The sequence below is a fragment of the Lissotriton helveticus genome, chromosome 9, assembly GCF_964261635.1.
Source record: "Lissotriton helveticus chromosome 9, aLisHel1.1, whole genome shotgun sequence".
In the NCBI taxonomy this organism is placed as follows: Eukaryota; Metazoa; Chordata; class Amphibia; order Caudata; family Salamandridae; genus Lissotriton; species Lissotriton helveticus.
The window spans coordinates 1,174,112,014-1,174,127,683 of NC_136070.1; the positions used below are offsets into that span (position 1 = coordinate 1,174,112,014).

A 15,670-nucleotide genomic window follows, 5' to 3' on the forward strand; every position below is an offset into this window, starting at 1 on the left:
CCATAGAATCATATTCAGCAACAGATAGTCGATCAGAACAGGAATTTATTAACACATACATTTGGTCCTAATTTTTGAAAGTTTCGTTAACTCACACGCGCTTACAATTTGAGAAGAATGTATAATCCCTGTGTTTGTGCATGAAATTGAGAAACACTTTTGCCGTCTGCCAGGTTTCTAAACATGATGAGTCTGGATTCATGTTGAGTGGTTAAAGAAAACCATCCAATATGAGGATACAGAGATGCCTTTTCTGATGGCCTTGTAGGTGAATGAGCTGGCCGTGAGGAAGATGTTGGCTTGGAGAGGAAGAAGCGCATTTTTCTCACCACGCCTTTGATAAGACGTGCTGCTGTGTGTAAAATATAATTCAGATACAGTGATTAATTAGATTTTGATGAAACCAACTTCATCATCCTGCACCTATAACAAATGTGAGTTCATAAAACGACAACAGAGATTCCTTCAACGGTTCATTTTTCTGTAGGTACTCAACACTAAATCAGATGTTATTGTGCAAGTAAGACATGCATATGTTTGTACACTATGCATAGAGATACCATGTACATTTATTTCTGTTTCTACCACAGTGAATCAAGCGTGCACTCCTCATGCACAAATTATGACTTTCAAAAGATGTTCGTTGGACTTCTGCACGTCATCTCACTTCAATGTTAGTGCTCTGCTTATTTACCCATTCTTCCCTCAATGTGTTACTTTCCCCTGATTCCTTCACCCCTAGTCTGTCTTCCTTGCTGAAGTTCTTACTCTAAGAGTTCGATTCTCACTTCAAACTGCCAGAGAAAAAGATGTTTTCTCTTTTCTGAGCTCTAATCGCTGAGGCTATACAAGGGAATCTCAACCCATGTATTTCCTTTGTTCCTCTTCCCACATGGAGGCAGGTAACTTTGCTCCAAGAGCAGTGGTGACTGGTGACTTTTGAAACTGGTGGGGCGTTAAAGTTCTTTCCAACTTTCACAGCAAGAGCAAGGCAACCACAAGATTCCAAGGTGGACCCTCAAATACTGCAACAACAAATTGATGGGTGTACTACTTAAATTAATATCAACTACTGGCAATCACTCAGGATGCATCCCAAACCATCATTTTTTGCCCACCATTCCACCTTAGTCTGCTTCGACCCAGCCATATGCAAATCAGCCTTTATTTGAACCAACTGTGTAGCAAATGGCACTAAAGACAAATTAAACAATGTAAAATGCAATAACCCCATTCATCATTTAGATCAATGTAAAGCAGAAAATGAAATGTACATTTAAGTCAAAATGCTTTTAGAGCACACAATTCATAAGGATGGAGTCATTTCAGTATATGATGTCATTTAGGGTATTTGGACTGTATTCGTATATGAACTGTTCACACTAAAAAGTTTCTCGGTTACCATGAAAGATATGCAATTCATGATAGCTGATTTCTATTTTTACTTATTAGACAAAGCAAGGTGCGCAGTGAATCAAAAATAGCAAAGAGTTTATCAAAAATGTCATGATCTACAAAGGCACTTTGGTGTGTTTTTGTGTTCAGGTACATTACGGCGCTTTTCTTTATACCAATGGCAGCCAGTTACACGGTTGGAATGCTCGTGCGGGGAATGAGATTTCGATATTAACTTATGATTGTGATAAATTTAATAAAGAATCCCATTCATCTGTTTGGACCGCTCGTATCTGTCATTGAGGAAAGGACCACCCTCGCATTTGTTAGATATACCCCATTAACTGACGCCACTCTGAAGAACCACTTACAACTGATAGAGTTTAAGGGTTTTATATAGAATTAATTTGAATGCGATACAATCCACTCAAGATAAAATCTCCAAATATACAAAATACAAATCGGTTACAATATCAGCCACTTAAGCTTCGGTGTGAAGTGGTTTCTTCCGCGTCATCTGTAATAAGATAAAGAAATCATCAAATTAATCTATCCCTATTCTATGCTATGTGACAACCCTACTTCGCAAGTTTCTTCCCTAAAAGGTGCCAGCAGTTTGACTCCCAAAGAAGTTCAAACTCTCTTAGCCTCTAAAGGAATCCTTAAGTTTCAGAAGCAGTACCCTATCTGCCTACCCATTCGATCTCTCTAAGGGTCCTCGGCCTACTGCTCCCTTGCGCTCTGATATCTCAGCGCATCTGCTCAATGCATCTACCTTCGCCTTTGCCCTGAGCAATTCGTCTCGCTGTTCCTAATCTCCCAATTGCTCATCGCTAATGGTTCTATTCTCACTAATGATTCTGCTCTCCTCCCCGGGGTGCTGTCCCTAATATACACAATCACAGTGTGGGTAGAACGCCCCTTGACGCCCACCACGGACTTTCCCCGATGATGTCAGCTTCTAGCTTCGTCCATTGCTTCATCTCTTTCGTCGTCCGTTAAGCTGACCTTTCTCCTTTAGATGTCATCTTCATCTTCTTATTGGTGACTTCATTCAAATTTACAATTGACATTTCAGAGCACAAGTCAACATCGTCAACAGAACTTTAAACTACGACTGTGATGTTGACCCTTCTAGGTCCTGTGAATGGACTTCTCAAAACAAGTTTCGAATTCTTAACGCTTCTCATCACGTTCAGGTCATAAACCTTGTCCAGCGTTGTCACCTTAAATCTAACAAGTGCTAGACTTCTTGGCTCTCATGTCCACATCAAGCTATTTACAACTCCTGTAAGTCCACTAAATTATATACATCGGACTGTACTCCTGCTAACCCTTGGTCAGTCTGGTTAGAATCACAAATGACCTAAACCTTTCTAACATTCCTACAAAAAGTCTTCTACACAATACAACTTTTAACACACATTTATATATTCATTTTTAGCAAAAGTCTTGATTATACTCGAATACAATTTACATAGAATATAACTACGTAGAGTATAACTTTATATTCTCATTCGCTATCTCGTGTTATATATGTTCTACATATTTCCTTACGTTTCATTTATCGCTGCTTCTCCATTTAAAGATTCACACGTACATGAATTCTACTTTGCACGTTCTACATTTCGTAAACATTTCTACACATTTCTACATCAGCCCACTACGTATACGGGCCTTCTAAATCTAACACATATTCTAAAGTGAATACAGTTACATTTTCTATATTGCTTCAGATTATATTGGTTATCTATATGCTATAAGTGTCACTTCACATTACGATATACATTTCGTTCCTACGTTATTCAATGTGCTTGTAAATATGCCCTATACATACTTTTTATTCAAATTTGCGCTCTCTCAGTCCCCCCTTTGATGACTTCTAGGAGTCATCACTAAATGCAATTTGAATAATATCTCTAAACAGAACTAGTTACGGTATTCCCTTTTTTCATCGTTTCGAGAGCTCTTAAGCTTTTGTACTGTTGATCTTGTAAAGCAGCTAGTCTCCTTTCTTGGTCTCTCATCGATCTTTGTAACTGGTTCGACCTGTACCATTTATACAATTTTACTAATCCTAATAATGTAATTATGCAAATTAATATTATTAATACAGGCTTCAAAATATACCAAACTATACCTTTGCCTAGATTAGCAAACCAACTTCCAACCTTTCCCACTCCATTTCCTACTTTTTCCCAAACATTTACTTTTGATAAATCTTCAATTTCTTGATGAATCTGTGTAATGTTCTGTATAACTTTCTCAAGTGGTTTTGAATTATCAGGAATATAAGTACAACATTCCTGAATTTTCAAAACTTTACAAACTCCGCCTTCTTTTGCTAATATCACATCTAAAGCAAGCCTGTTCTGCAAAACCATTGCTCTAATCGACTGCATCTCACCTTCTACTAACATCAATGATTTTGCAGTACTGGCCGACAACCTATCCACAACTGTTGCTAACCTTCTAATTTTGACGTCGTTAAGAACCAAACCTAACAATGGAAACATTGCTCCAAATACATCTCCTACTACTTCTGCATCTCCTACTTCCCTTTTCATTTTCCTCGAAGTCTTTCCTTCTATGATTGCTAAATCCTTTGCATGATATATTTTGGGGAAGACAATTGCCAAGTAACACGAACCGTACCAATTGTCAGGTAGTTTTACATAGGCATTTCTCCCACATACAAAATACACATTCGGAATAGCTTGCATTCCTTTCATAAAATCTTTCGTGTAGTACTCTAATTTAAAAGAGTGCTCGCAATTAACTTCACCTACAAATTCACTCTCATAATACGTTTTGCTTCGAGCTAAACATAACTTTCCCTTTTGCGTTCTATCCAACGCTATTGGACCATTACTACCTTTCTTTTTATGTAGCTTCTCTTCTTCGGTCCAATCTGTTTTCCATTGTCCTGACATTTTCAGAATTTTCTGCCGTCTGCATCGATCATCTACTTGTGCTATAAACCTTTTCTCTACCTCTGTTACTTTGCAAGTCAGATTATTTCTACGCGCATATGATGTATCTAATGTGTCCCAAGGAAGAAAGAATTTAGCTAGTCTATCCTCCTTTTTGTAGTAGTCCCACTTGTTCATCTGCTTATAATTCGGAACTTCAGGCAGTACCGAATCATAATTTGAAAAGTAGTACTCAAACCCTTCTCTACCATAAAATATACTGAGCAGTAAACTACATGTTATCCCATAAGTCAATGGGAGATGGTGATATCTAATGCCTTCGTCTACAGAAACCGGCAATTGCATACAAACGTAGCAATCTTTGGCCTCCATGGCATTGATATATTCATACAATAATTTGGCATATGCATTTGACCTAAAGTTTCCTTGTGACTCGTCTATGTGTAATTCACGAGCTTCCCCTGCAAGTAACGCCTTTTCATGCGTAACAGTGCTCTCCTCCTTCCTTCCCACAAGAGCAGGTTTCAAGGTCGTTACAACTTTTACATTCGCTATTCTTTTATCATTCTCATGTCCTGTCATGTAAGATATCGTTACTACTATGATTATGAGGAATATCACTATTGCTATAAGTGTACCTACTATACATCTAGCCTTTCTGTTTGGGTTGCCGTTCTCCATGTCATCAAACAGCGTACCTTGTTCTCTAGCGAAAATTCTCTTTTCCAGTCTTTGGTTGCTTGTTTGCTTTCACAGTTTTTAAAGTACTTTTTATCAACAGGTATCTTTTTCACCACAATATCTTTTCTCTTCTTTGCAGCAGACAACCCTAGCCCTTCTCCGTCCCCTAAATGTAATCCCTAATTTTATTCTTCTTTCCACTCGGTGCTAGGTTATCTTCTTCTTTATAATAATCGTACAAAAGTCCTTAAGCATCAACAATTATTTTCGGTCCTGCAGCTTTCACAACAATTATTAATAGTTCAAAGCGAATAACTTTTTCTTCTTCTTCTGTCATTTGCTGACCAACTGTTGGGAATTGCAATCTTTTTAGCACTAAATCTTGGATTTTACTCAGACATGGGGGTATGGGAAGTGTGAAAGTCAGTAACCCCTCAGTCTCGAGTCCAGGCGCCAACATCCATATCTCCACTGCCACAAATGGATCGAGATCGATTACTTTCACGCTCTTCACTCTCCCAGATTTCTGTCCCCAATACATCTGCTAGATAAGTCCACTCTGGGGTGGCGTACCTTCTGCAGGGCACACGTACCCTTCTCGATCTTCGTGGACTCTCAGTTCCTGAATCTGTCGTCTCTTCCTCCTGATCCGATTCTTCAGCGATCGGGACAAGAGTTCTTTTCTTTTCCCTTTCCGAACTTGGCCCTTTTCTTCTCTCTGGCCAACTGGCTTCGTCACTTTCCGTCTTTCCGCTCCTTGTTCCAGGACCCGTCTCTTGGTCACTCTCCGTTTGCTCGATATCTGTGTCGGACTCCCAATTACTTTCTTCTCCTGAGGCGACTTCGGTCCCACTAGTGTCCTGACCTTCGTCGTCCTGTTCCAACACAGTTCCAGCTTCTTCGATCACCTCCACAGCTTGGCTTTCCCCCTCTATGGCTTCTCCGCTTCCCGCCGGATTCTCATCCGAGAGAGGAGCTATATCTTCTAGAGGTGTTGGCACTCTTCGGGTGTGTGAGGCATGTATCCAGTTTGGCAGACCTCCACACTTCACTGCGGTATTCGTGACAAGTATGACTTGAAATGGTCCTCTCCAACGCACGTCTAAGCAATTCTTCCTGACATGCTTCTTCACCAGGACCCAGTCTCCTGGACTCAGGTCGTGGCACAAATCTTGTACTGATGGAACCTCTGCAGCCTGGACCTGGAGGGACACAGAATTTACGGCATCAGATAGTCCCTTACAGTAGTCCAAGATCAAATCGTCTGTGATATTCACTAGCGCTGCAGTCGGAACCGATGGCAATCTCATAGCTCTCCCCATTAGCACTTCATGTGGAGAGAGGCCTGTTCTTCTATCAGGTGTGCTACGTATGCTCATAAGAACTGCTGGAAGTGCGTCAGGCCAACTCAGGGATGTCGATGAACAAACTTTAGCCAGTCTGGACTTGATAGTACTGTTAATTTGCTCTACGATCCCTGAAGCTTCTGGTCGATAGCTGCAGTGTAACTTTTGATCGATATTTAAAGCCAAACACAGCATCTTCACCACTTCACTATTGAAATGAGTTCCTCTGTCCGATTCCAAAGAGGATGGCACCCCAAACCTCGGTATTAACTCTCTAAGTAACAATTTTGCCACTGTAAGTGTATCGCACCTACGTGTAGGGTAAGCCTCAACCCATCTAGAAAATATGCAGACGATCACTAACACGTATCTGAGTCTGTTGCATGGAGGCATTTCTATGAAGTCAATCTGCATCCTATTGAAAGGCCCCCCAGACCTTCCTATGTGACTCAAGGTAACTGGTGTTCTCTTTCCCACATTTAGTTGCTGACAGATCATACATCGCTGACACACTGCTTCTGCCGCTACTCTAAACTTAGGATTGAACCACGTTTGTCTGAATACTCTCACCATAGCATCTCTCCCTATATGTGCTGATCCATGCAATTTCCTTGCCATTGGACTAACAAGCTCATTTGGTAATACTGCTCTTCCGTCGGCAGAAACCCAGAAATTCATCTCACTTTTTTCACACCCTGCTGTTTCCCAGCTCTTTTTCTCATCAATAGGTGCATTTTCCTGTACAACTCTCAATTCATCCCATGTATCTACAGTGTCTAACAACATGGTCAATTCAGTTCTTTCCTGGATTCCCCCCACTTTTGCATCAGTGTGAGAATATCCCTGCTCTGCGCAATAACGCGCTACTTCATCTGCGTATTTGTTTCCTAGTGATACAAAATCCACATTTTTTGTATGCGCTACACATTTGACCACTGCTATGGCCATAGGTTTTTGCAAAGCCTCTAACAGTAGTTTCACGAATTCTCCATTCCTAATGGGAGAACCCGAGGAGGTCATATAACCTCTTTGAGACCATAACTGCCCGTAATCATGAACTACGCCGAACCCATATTGGCTATCGGTGTATATAGTGACTCGAAGTCTGTCGCCTGCTAGGCAAGCACGAGTCAAAGCCACAATTTCAGCTACCTGTGCGGAGTGTACTCCTTCCAGGCAAGCGGCTTCTATAACTCTGGTAATCGTGCATACTGCATAAGCGGCTCTCAGCTGACCGACATCGTTTCTTACACATGAACCATCGACGAAGAGAATTTCATCTGGGTCTGTCAATGGCTCATCTACGATATCAGGTCTCGGTTTGGTACATAGCTCAGTCACATCGAGGCAGTCATGCTCTGTACAAATTTCATCGTCCACTTCATTCGGAAGTGGCATCAAGGTTGCAGGATTCAAGACAGAGCATCTCTTTAGGGTTACATTCTCGGCGGCCAATATAACCTGCTCGTAGCGTGTAAGCCTGCTATTCGTCAGATGCTGAGTCTTAGTCCTGGTCATTAACAGTTCTACAGAATGTGGTACATATACTTCTAACTGGTGACCCATAACTACGCTTTCAGATCGTTCAATGCTGACACCCGTTGCAGCTACGGATTTGAGACATCCGGGCAACGCTGCGGCTACTGGATCTAATGTAGCCGAAAAGTACGCCACTGGCCTGCGCGCATCTCCGTGGACCTGTGCTAATACCGCTAACGCGCATCCCTCTCTCTCGCAGCAGTAAAGCAAAAAAGGTTTAGTGTAATCTGGCATTCCTAAAGCCGGGGCACGACATAAGTCCTCCCTCAGCTGCAAAAACGCCATCAAACAATTTTTGTCCCATGGTACCGGATCACTTACTCCTTTGTGCGTCAGTTGCAATAATGGTTTAGCCTTCAGTGAAAAGTTTGCTATCCACTGTCGACAATAACCGACCATGCCTAGAAACATCCTGACTTCTCTTTGTGTCGTAGGCGCGTTCATTTTCATAATCGCCTCTATTCTGTCTGGAGACACCTTCCGCTTTCCCTTTTCAATCCTATGGCCTAAGTATTGCACCTCAGTCTTACAATATTGCAATTTACTTGGAGACACCTTGTGTCCATTCTCGGCCAAGTGATTTAACAAGGTGATGGTGTCTTCTCTGCAAGTTTCCTCAGTTTCTGACGCAACTAGGAGGTCGTCTATGTACTGGACCAGAACTGAATTCTTGGGCAGTACCAGACTCTCAAGATTTCGTTTCAATAACTGGTTAAAGATCGATGGGCTCTCTGTATACCCCTGAGGGATACGACACCATGTTAAGACTCGATCTTCCAGCTTGAAAGCGAAAAGATACTGGCTCTCCTCATCTAACGGTATCGAAAAGAAAGCCTGACACAAATCTATCACGGTAAACCATTCAGCTTGGAATGGTATCTGAAATAATATCACTGATGGATTCGGTACCACTGGACAACATGAGACAACAATGTTATTAATCTTTCGAAGATCCTGCACTATTCTGTATTTTCCACTAGGCTTCTGCAAACCCATGATCGGGGAGTTACATGGACTTCCCACGATCTCCTTCAGAATTCCCTGCTTAATCATGGATTCGATCACAGGCTTGATCCCTGCAATTGTCTCTGGCGTTAGCTTATACTGTGGCGTTCTTGGATACTCAGCATGGGGTCTTACCAAGATTTTTACCGGTTCCACTCCTTTAATCAGTCCTATTTCTTCCCCAGTAAAATCCCATACCTCAGCTGAAACTTTCTCCCTCAAGTCCTGCGGAAGCTCCTCCACTGTTAAGGTAGGATATAATTCCACACACTCTTTTGAGTTTACTACTTTAAAATCAGCATCCTCATCCTTGGTCTGCACTTCTACTCCTTCAGGTGTGCAATGTATCGTGCAATTCAGCTTGCACAGCAAATCTCTCCCTAATAAGCACACAGGACTAGAATCGCAAATTACAAACTGATGTTCGTCACTGTAATTCCCTATCCTTACTGACACTGGTTCGGTCAAGGGATTGGTCATCCTTTTATTCGCGACTCCTACCACCTGAATTGTTTCTCCTGATATTGGCAGACCTGGGACCACCGCAGATCTTAATGTGGATCGAGTGGCTCCCGTATCTACCAAGAAGGTTGTAGGACATCCCGCTATTTCAGCCTCTACGTATGGTCCTCTCTGATCTACTTCCAAAGCGGCTCCTAGCGTACAATCTTCCTCCCTATTCGCCCGCTGCCCTGTAAGAGGATCAACGTAGTAGCATTCCTCTCCTCCTACAAACAATGGCATCTGTCTGTAGGTTTTCCCTCCGTTTGAGATGCGAGGTGGTTGAGGAAACGGGGCTCGAGGAGTCTGAGTCCCTCCTTTGACAAACTTGCCCTTCGGGACTGTGGCTCCCTTAACCACGTTATTCTGAACCTCTTCCTCCTCCTGTTCAAGATCCCCTGACTCAACATTGTAAGGACACTCGCGTCGCCAGTGTCCCACCTCGTTACACTGATGGCATCTCGTCGTCTTTTTCAGTGTCGCGATGTCCACTCTCGGTCTCGGTCTTTCTCCCTCATCTCTGCTTTGATTATTCTGTTTCTTTGCCTGCGTTCCTGTTCCCTGCTGCCACGGTTTATCCTTTCCAGCAGCTTGCATTTGCACTAGCATTAACTTTTCTTTAAGCTTCTTTGCCTTAGAGTCTATCTCGTCACTACAGTACCTTGCATACCTCAGAATTTCATCCAAAGGCTTATTCTGCCAACAGATCAGATGCTGCTGGATCATTAGACATATTTCTGGTCTTAATCCGAGGACAAACTTCGAAACAAACTGTCCTATGTCCTTGGGATCCATCACATCTAACCCGCTGTACTGCTTGAATGCTTTCAGTAATCTCTCATAGAACTCATGAACTGTCTCTTTCGGCTCCTGAGTAGTTCGATCTATCTTTACCCAGTCTATGTCTTGCACCGGCACTTTCTCTTTTAGCCATGTTATTACTCTCTCGTAATTTTCCATGACTCTGCCTGATGGACCATTCGTCCGGGTATCTCTCGGGGGCTCGCAAGTAGGCCATCCAACACTGAGCTTGCACGCCGTCCACAAATCTCCGGGTACTACGATATCGAACAGTGTGTTCAAATCGATCCACAGTACCTTCGAGATCTTCACGAATCTCTCTACCTGCTTGTACCACTCGACGGGATTATCTCTAAGCTTTGGGAAAGAATTGGTAAATGCCGCCAAATCCCCCCTACTCCAGGGCACATGAACGTAGCTTCCATTCGCGATTTCTCGCAAAGGGAAGGCTTCCATTCGCATCAAGTCTGCGTCCTGGGACTTCTCAAGCACACTCCGTCTAACGGAGCCCTTTCTAGACCATCTTTCCTCCCATTTATCTAGTTCTCTCCATATTCTTATATTTACGATCAATTCCCTTATGTGTACCTTCAGCGCAATCGTTCTACGGTCATCCAAGTCCTGATCCGTGCAAGTTAGCCTATGGTTACTCTGTAAAGCTTTAGTTCGTGACAGGTCTACCATGTACCTATTTGCTAAATTAGATAAGTTCTCATGAGCTGACCTCGCTCTCCGAGTAATATCTTTGGATATGAACAGTATCTCATCTGGTGTATACGAAGCTAATCTCTCTAATGAAACTGTACCATCAATCAATTCATCCAGATCTGTCTTCAAACTCATCACGTCAAGCCGTTTTGCTTTTATTTCCGCTTTTAGCATCTCAGTTCTATGTTCTTCTCTCATGTCCCTCTCACCTCCACTATGCGCCCTACGCCTGAGCACAGGTGAGTTATGAGGGATCTTCCTTTCTTCTCTTCGTTCCCACCCCTCTAGATCCCAAGCCTTTCCATCTTCGCGTGGGGTATGGTGGAATAATGCTCCGTCCCCCAACCCTATGTTCCGACTTTTCGGCTCAGTTTCTCCAGATGTGGGATAGGATCCACCGTTCGGTTCTAGCCCATTATAACTTGCTTGTTGTCTGGTGTCGCTTAATAGCCGATAGGTTCCGTCACGACCCTCCATGTTCCCGTGATCTCTTTCGCGATCACCGGATGGATGGCGAGACGTTTCGCAACTTCCTATGTTCTCCTGACTCCGTCCACTATCACCGGATGCATGTCGAGGCGCTTCGCGACTCTCCATGTTCCCGTGACTCCAATGTCTTACATTCTCACCTGGGGCATGATGTGTGCACCTAAAGGTATTCTGGTACTCCTGTGTCCTACGTTCCCCTTCACTGAAGGTGACGTGAGGCACTTCGCTATACCCTGCACTTCTGTCTTCGCCCGTTAGCCTATCGCTGTTATCGGTAGGATAAATATCTCTCCTGCTCTCTTGGCTTCCTCTCTCCCACTCGGGGCTGCTTTCGCCCGCTCCACAATGAGAGAGAATCCTGCTCCCCTGCTCTCTCCACTCGGATCCCGTTTCTAAACTTTTATTCCGAGCCTCTCCGGCAGCGTCCCATTCTCTCAGGTATTCCCTTAATTCCTTATGGGTTTTCGGTTTAGGACCCCTCAAATCCATTGGTCCTCTTCGACCTCCCTGTTCTACCCTGGGACCTATTGCGGAATCTAATGGGGTACTCCGACTTATTGGTGCTCGTATTTGCCTGTGGGGATTCATTGTGGCCTTCCTATTCTCCCCTTCTGTTCTTTCATTTTCCCATCGTGCCTGTTCCTCCTGCTGGACCCCTTCCGGGTTGTAGATAGACACAATAGGGCCTATGGTGACCGGGACTTGCAAAGCATCCGGCATTTGATATGTCCTAGCGCATTGCGTCTCCGGCACCTTCTGGACCACAAATCTTCCCACTACTCTCTGTTCAGAACTAGTTTGGGGTATTTCCTCAGTCCTATTAACGTCCCATTCTGTTACCGGGATCGACTTATACTCCCCCCACCTAGCTCCGTCCGTTTGCGGTAATATGGGGCTCGCAAGTTCCCCGCTATATGGAGGTGGTCTGTCTATCAATAGCCTCTCTATCAGATCCTCCTCCAACTCGCTTTCCTCATCTTCCTGTTCTATAGGTTTCCGTTCACCCGTAACATCCAACATCGGGTACAGTTTCTCTGCTTCTATCTTCTGCACCCTCCATTTCTTTGCTTCATCGTCCCATTTAGCATCCTGTACTGCTTTTACCGATCTTCTCACTCTTTCTTGTCGCCTCTTTACGCCCCTTTCGTGTGCTGTTCTAAACCACACACCAAGAGCTTCAAATTGTGTTGGCCTCGGTAAAGGTCTCATTGAAAGCATCGTTGCCTTCAATTGGTTCAACACTTCTAATTTAAACGTTCCAAATCTTGGAAACGCCAGTTCTTTTTGCCCTTCAGTTATCCTGTGCCACTCGGAAATCCATAATATCGAGTGTAAGCCTACATTTACTGCCATATGATATGCTGGTGTGCCTTCTGGTGGAGCTTCTTCTCCGACACATAAATTTTTCCTTTTTCTTTTAAAGATTTTTCCTAAACCCTTAAAACACTTCATTTTGATCACGTACGATATTTCTTACTTATTTGCGTCTTGCTAACAACCACCAATCCCTGTATGACTCTCGCTAATCAGCCTATCTCAGCACAGTTCTTATGCTAATTGACCAACCTCAGCACGGCTCTACGCTGACGTCACTTGTCTCTTCAGCAGCTTCCCTCGTTTCTCAACTCGTTCACGATGTCACATGCGTTTTCATTCATACCTTGAAAAATGACTACTTCCGTCCAAGCGATCACTTCTCTCTCTGACTGTACGGCCACAGTCTAACTGTAATTGCTACCCCAACTGGCACAGCGTCTTTCTTTTTACGGTCGGACACTTGCCTCCACTGATAGGTTACTTACACACAGTAAACGTACGACCAGCGTCCGCTACTCATTTGCTCACTCGTACGCTCCCCCTATCATCGGTCTGTCGGGAAATCAATGGTACCTCATGACCCCCTTTCAATGGTAGACAAATTACTCTGAGTGTTCGATACACCCGAACCACTTAAGTCCTCTGGACATAAGATTTCATCCGGTTGCGCGCGCTCACAACCTTACCACAATCACACTACAAGCATTCAACTCCGCTTGACATTACAACACAGGAACAACGTTAAACACCGCAATCTTACAACGCATGACCCTTATACTCACTCTTGACTGATTCTGTTGCTTTTCTCTCGACGCACCATCAACACCGTCTTCGGCTGCAATTCTTCTTCTGGTCGACGATGACTAGGGACCTTGGGGTAAACTAACCTGGCCTAGGTCGTCTTCCTCAAGAAGATAACCATCATTACTCTGCTACCAACTGCGGGGAATGAGATTTCGATATTAACTTATGATTGTGATAAATTTAATAAAGAATCCCATTCATCTGTTTGGACCGCTCGTATCTGTCATTGAGGAAAGGACCACCCTCGCATTTGTTAGATATACCCCATTAACTGACGCCACTCTGAAGAACCACTTACAACTGATAGAGTTTAAGGGTTTTATATAGAATTAATTTGAATGCGATACAATCCACTCAAGATAAAATCTCCAAATATACAAAATACAAATCGGTTACAATATCAGCCACTTAAGCTTCGGTGTGAAGTGGTTTCTTCCGCGTCATCTGTAATAAGATAAAGAAATCATCAAATTAATCTATCCCTATTCTATGCTATGTGACAACCCTACTTCGCAAGTTTCTTCCCTAAAAGGTGCCAGCAGTTTGACTCCCAAAGAAGTTCAAACTCTCTTAGCCTCTAAAGGAATCCTTAAGTTTCAGAAGCAGTACCCTATCTGCCTACCCATTCGATCTCTCTAAGGGTCCTCGGCCTACTGCTCCCTTGCGCTCTGATATCTCAGCGCATCTGCTCAATGCATCTACCTTCGCCTTTGCCCTGAGCAATTCGTCTCGCTGTTCCTAATCTCCCAATTGCTCATCGCTAATGGTTCTATTCTCACTAATGATTCTGCTCTCCTCCCCGGGGTGCTGTCCCTAATATACACAATCACAGTGTGGGTAGAACGCCCCTTGACGCCCACCACGGACTTTCCCCGATGATGTCAGCTTCTAGCTTCGTCCATTGCTTCATCTCTTTCGTCGTCCGTTAAGCTGACCTTTCTCCTTTAGATGTCATCTTCATCTTCTTATTGGTGACTTCATTCAAATTTACAATTGACATTTCAGAGCACAAGTCAACATCGTCAACAGAACTTTAAACTACGACTGTGATGTTGACCCTTCTAGGTCCTGTGAATGGACTTCTCAAAACAAGTTTCGAATTCTTAACGCTTCTCATCACGTTCAGGTCATAAACCTTGTCCAGCGTTGTCACCTTAAATCTAACAAGTGCTAGACTTCTTGGCTCTCATGTCCACATCAAGCTATTTACAACTCCTGTAAGTCCACTAAATTATATACATCGGACTGTACTCCTGCTAACCCTTGGTCAGTCTGGTTAGAATCACAAATGACCTAAACCTTTCTAACATTCCTACAAAAAGTCTTCTACACAATACAACTTTTAACACACATTTATATATTCATTTTTAGCAAAAGTCTTGATTATACTCGAATACAATTTACATAGAATATAACTACGTAGAGTATAACTTTATATTCTCATTCGCTATCTCGTGTTATATATGTTCTACATATTTCCTTACGTTTCATTTATCGCTGCTTCTCCATTTAAAGATTCACACGTACATGAATTCTACTTTGCACGTTCTACATTTCGTAAACATTTCTACACATTTCTACATCAGCCCACTACGTATACGGGCCTTCTAAATCTAACACATATTCTAAAGTGAATACAGTTACATTTTCTATATTGCTTCAGATTATATTGGTTATCTATATGCTATGTGTCACTTCACATTACGATATACATTTCGTTCCTACGTTATTCAATGTGCTTGTAAATATGCCCTATACATACTTTTTATTCAAATTTGCGCTCTCTCACTCGTTCATCAACATAGAGGTGTCAGAAAAGGAACTGCAAAGCAGGAATCCGATTGCAAGTTGTTCGTTTTGGTTGTCACTTGACAAACTATGTCAATCAATTTAGCTAATGACAGAACGGATGACAGTAATTGTACTTACAGACTAAACCAAAAACTACTCGCTTTGGCTGTGGAGTTTAAAGCAAATAACTGGTGATGTAAGCTCATTGGATGGGCAAAGGAGGCACATTTGCAGAGGAAAGCTAATACACTGGGTGCAATTTCACGAGATTAGGAAAAGGCTCGGCAATCCTTTATTTAGAAATAAAAAAGGGCTAGTATGTTTCTGCAACTGTTGTTTTTTTCAGCTGTACGGAGAAAA

General features: G+C 42.9%; 1 long non-coding RNA gene across 1 annotated transcript in view; it reads left to right on the forward strand.

Moving 5' to 3' along the window:
• The first annotated feature begins 596 nt into the window (after positions 1–596).
• Positions 597–15,670, forward strand: part of LOC144783435 (uncharacterized) — a 106,722-nt gene continuing 91,648 nt past the window's right edge. The window contains exon 1 of the long non-coding RNA XR_013601438.1: positions 597–673. This is a non-coding gene — a long non-coding RNA (uncharacterized LOC144783435). The remainder of the gene's footprint in view (positions 674–15,670) is intronic.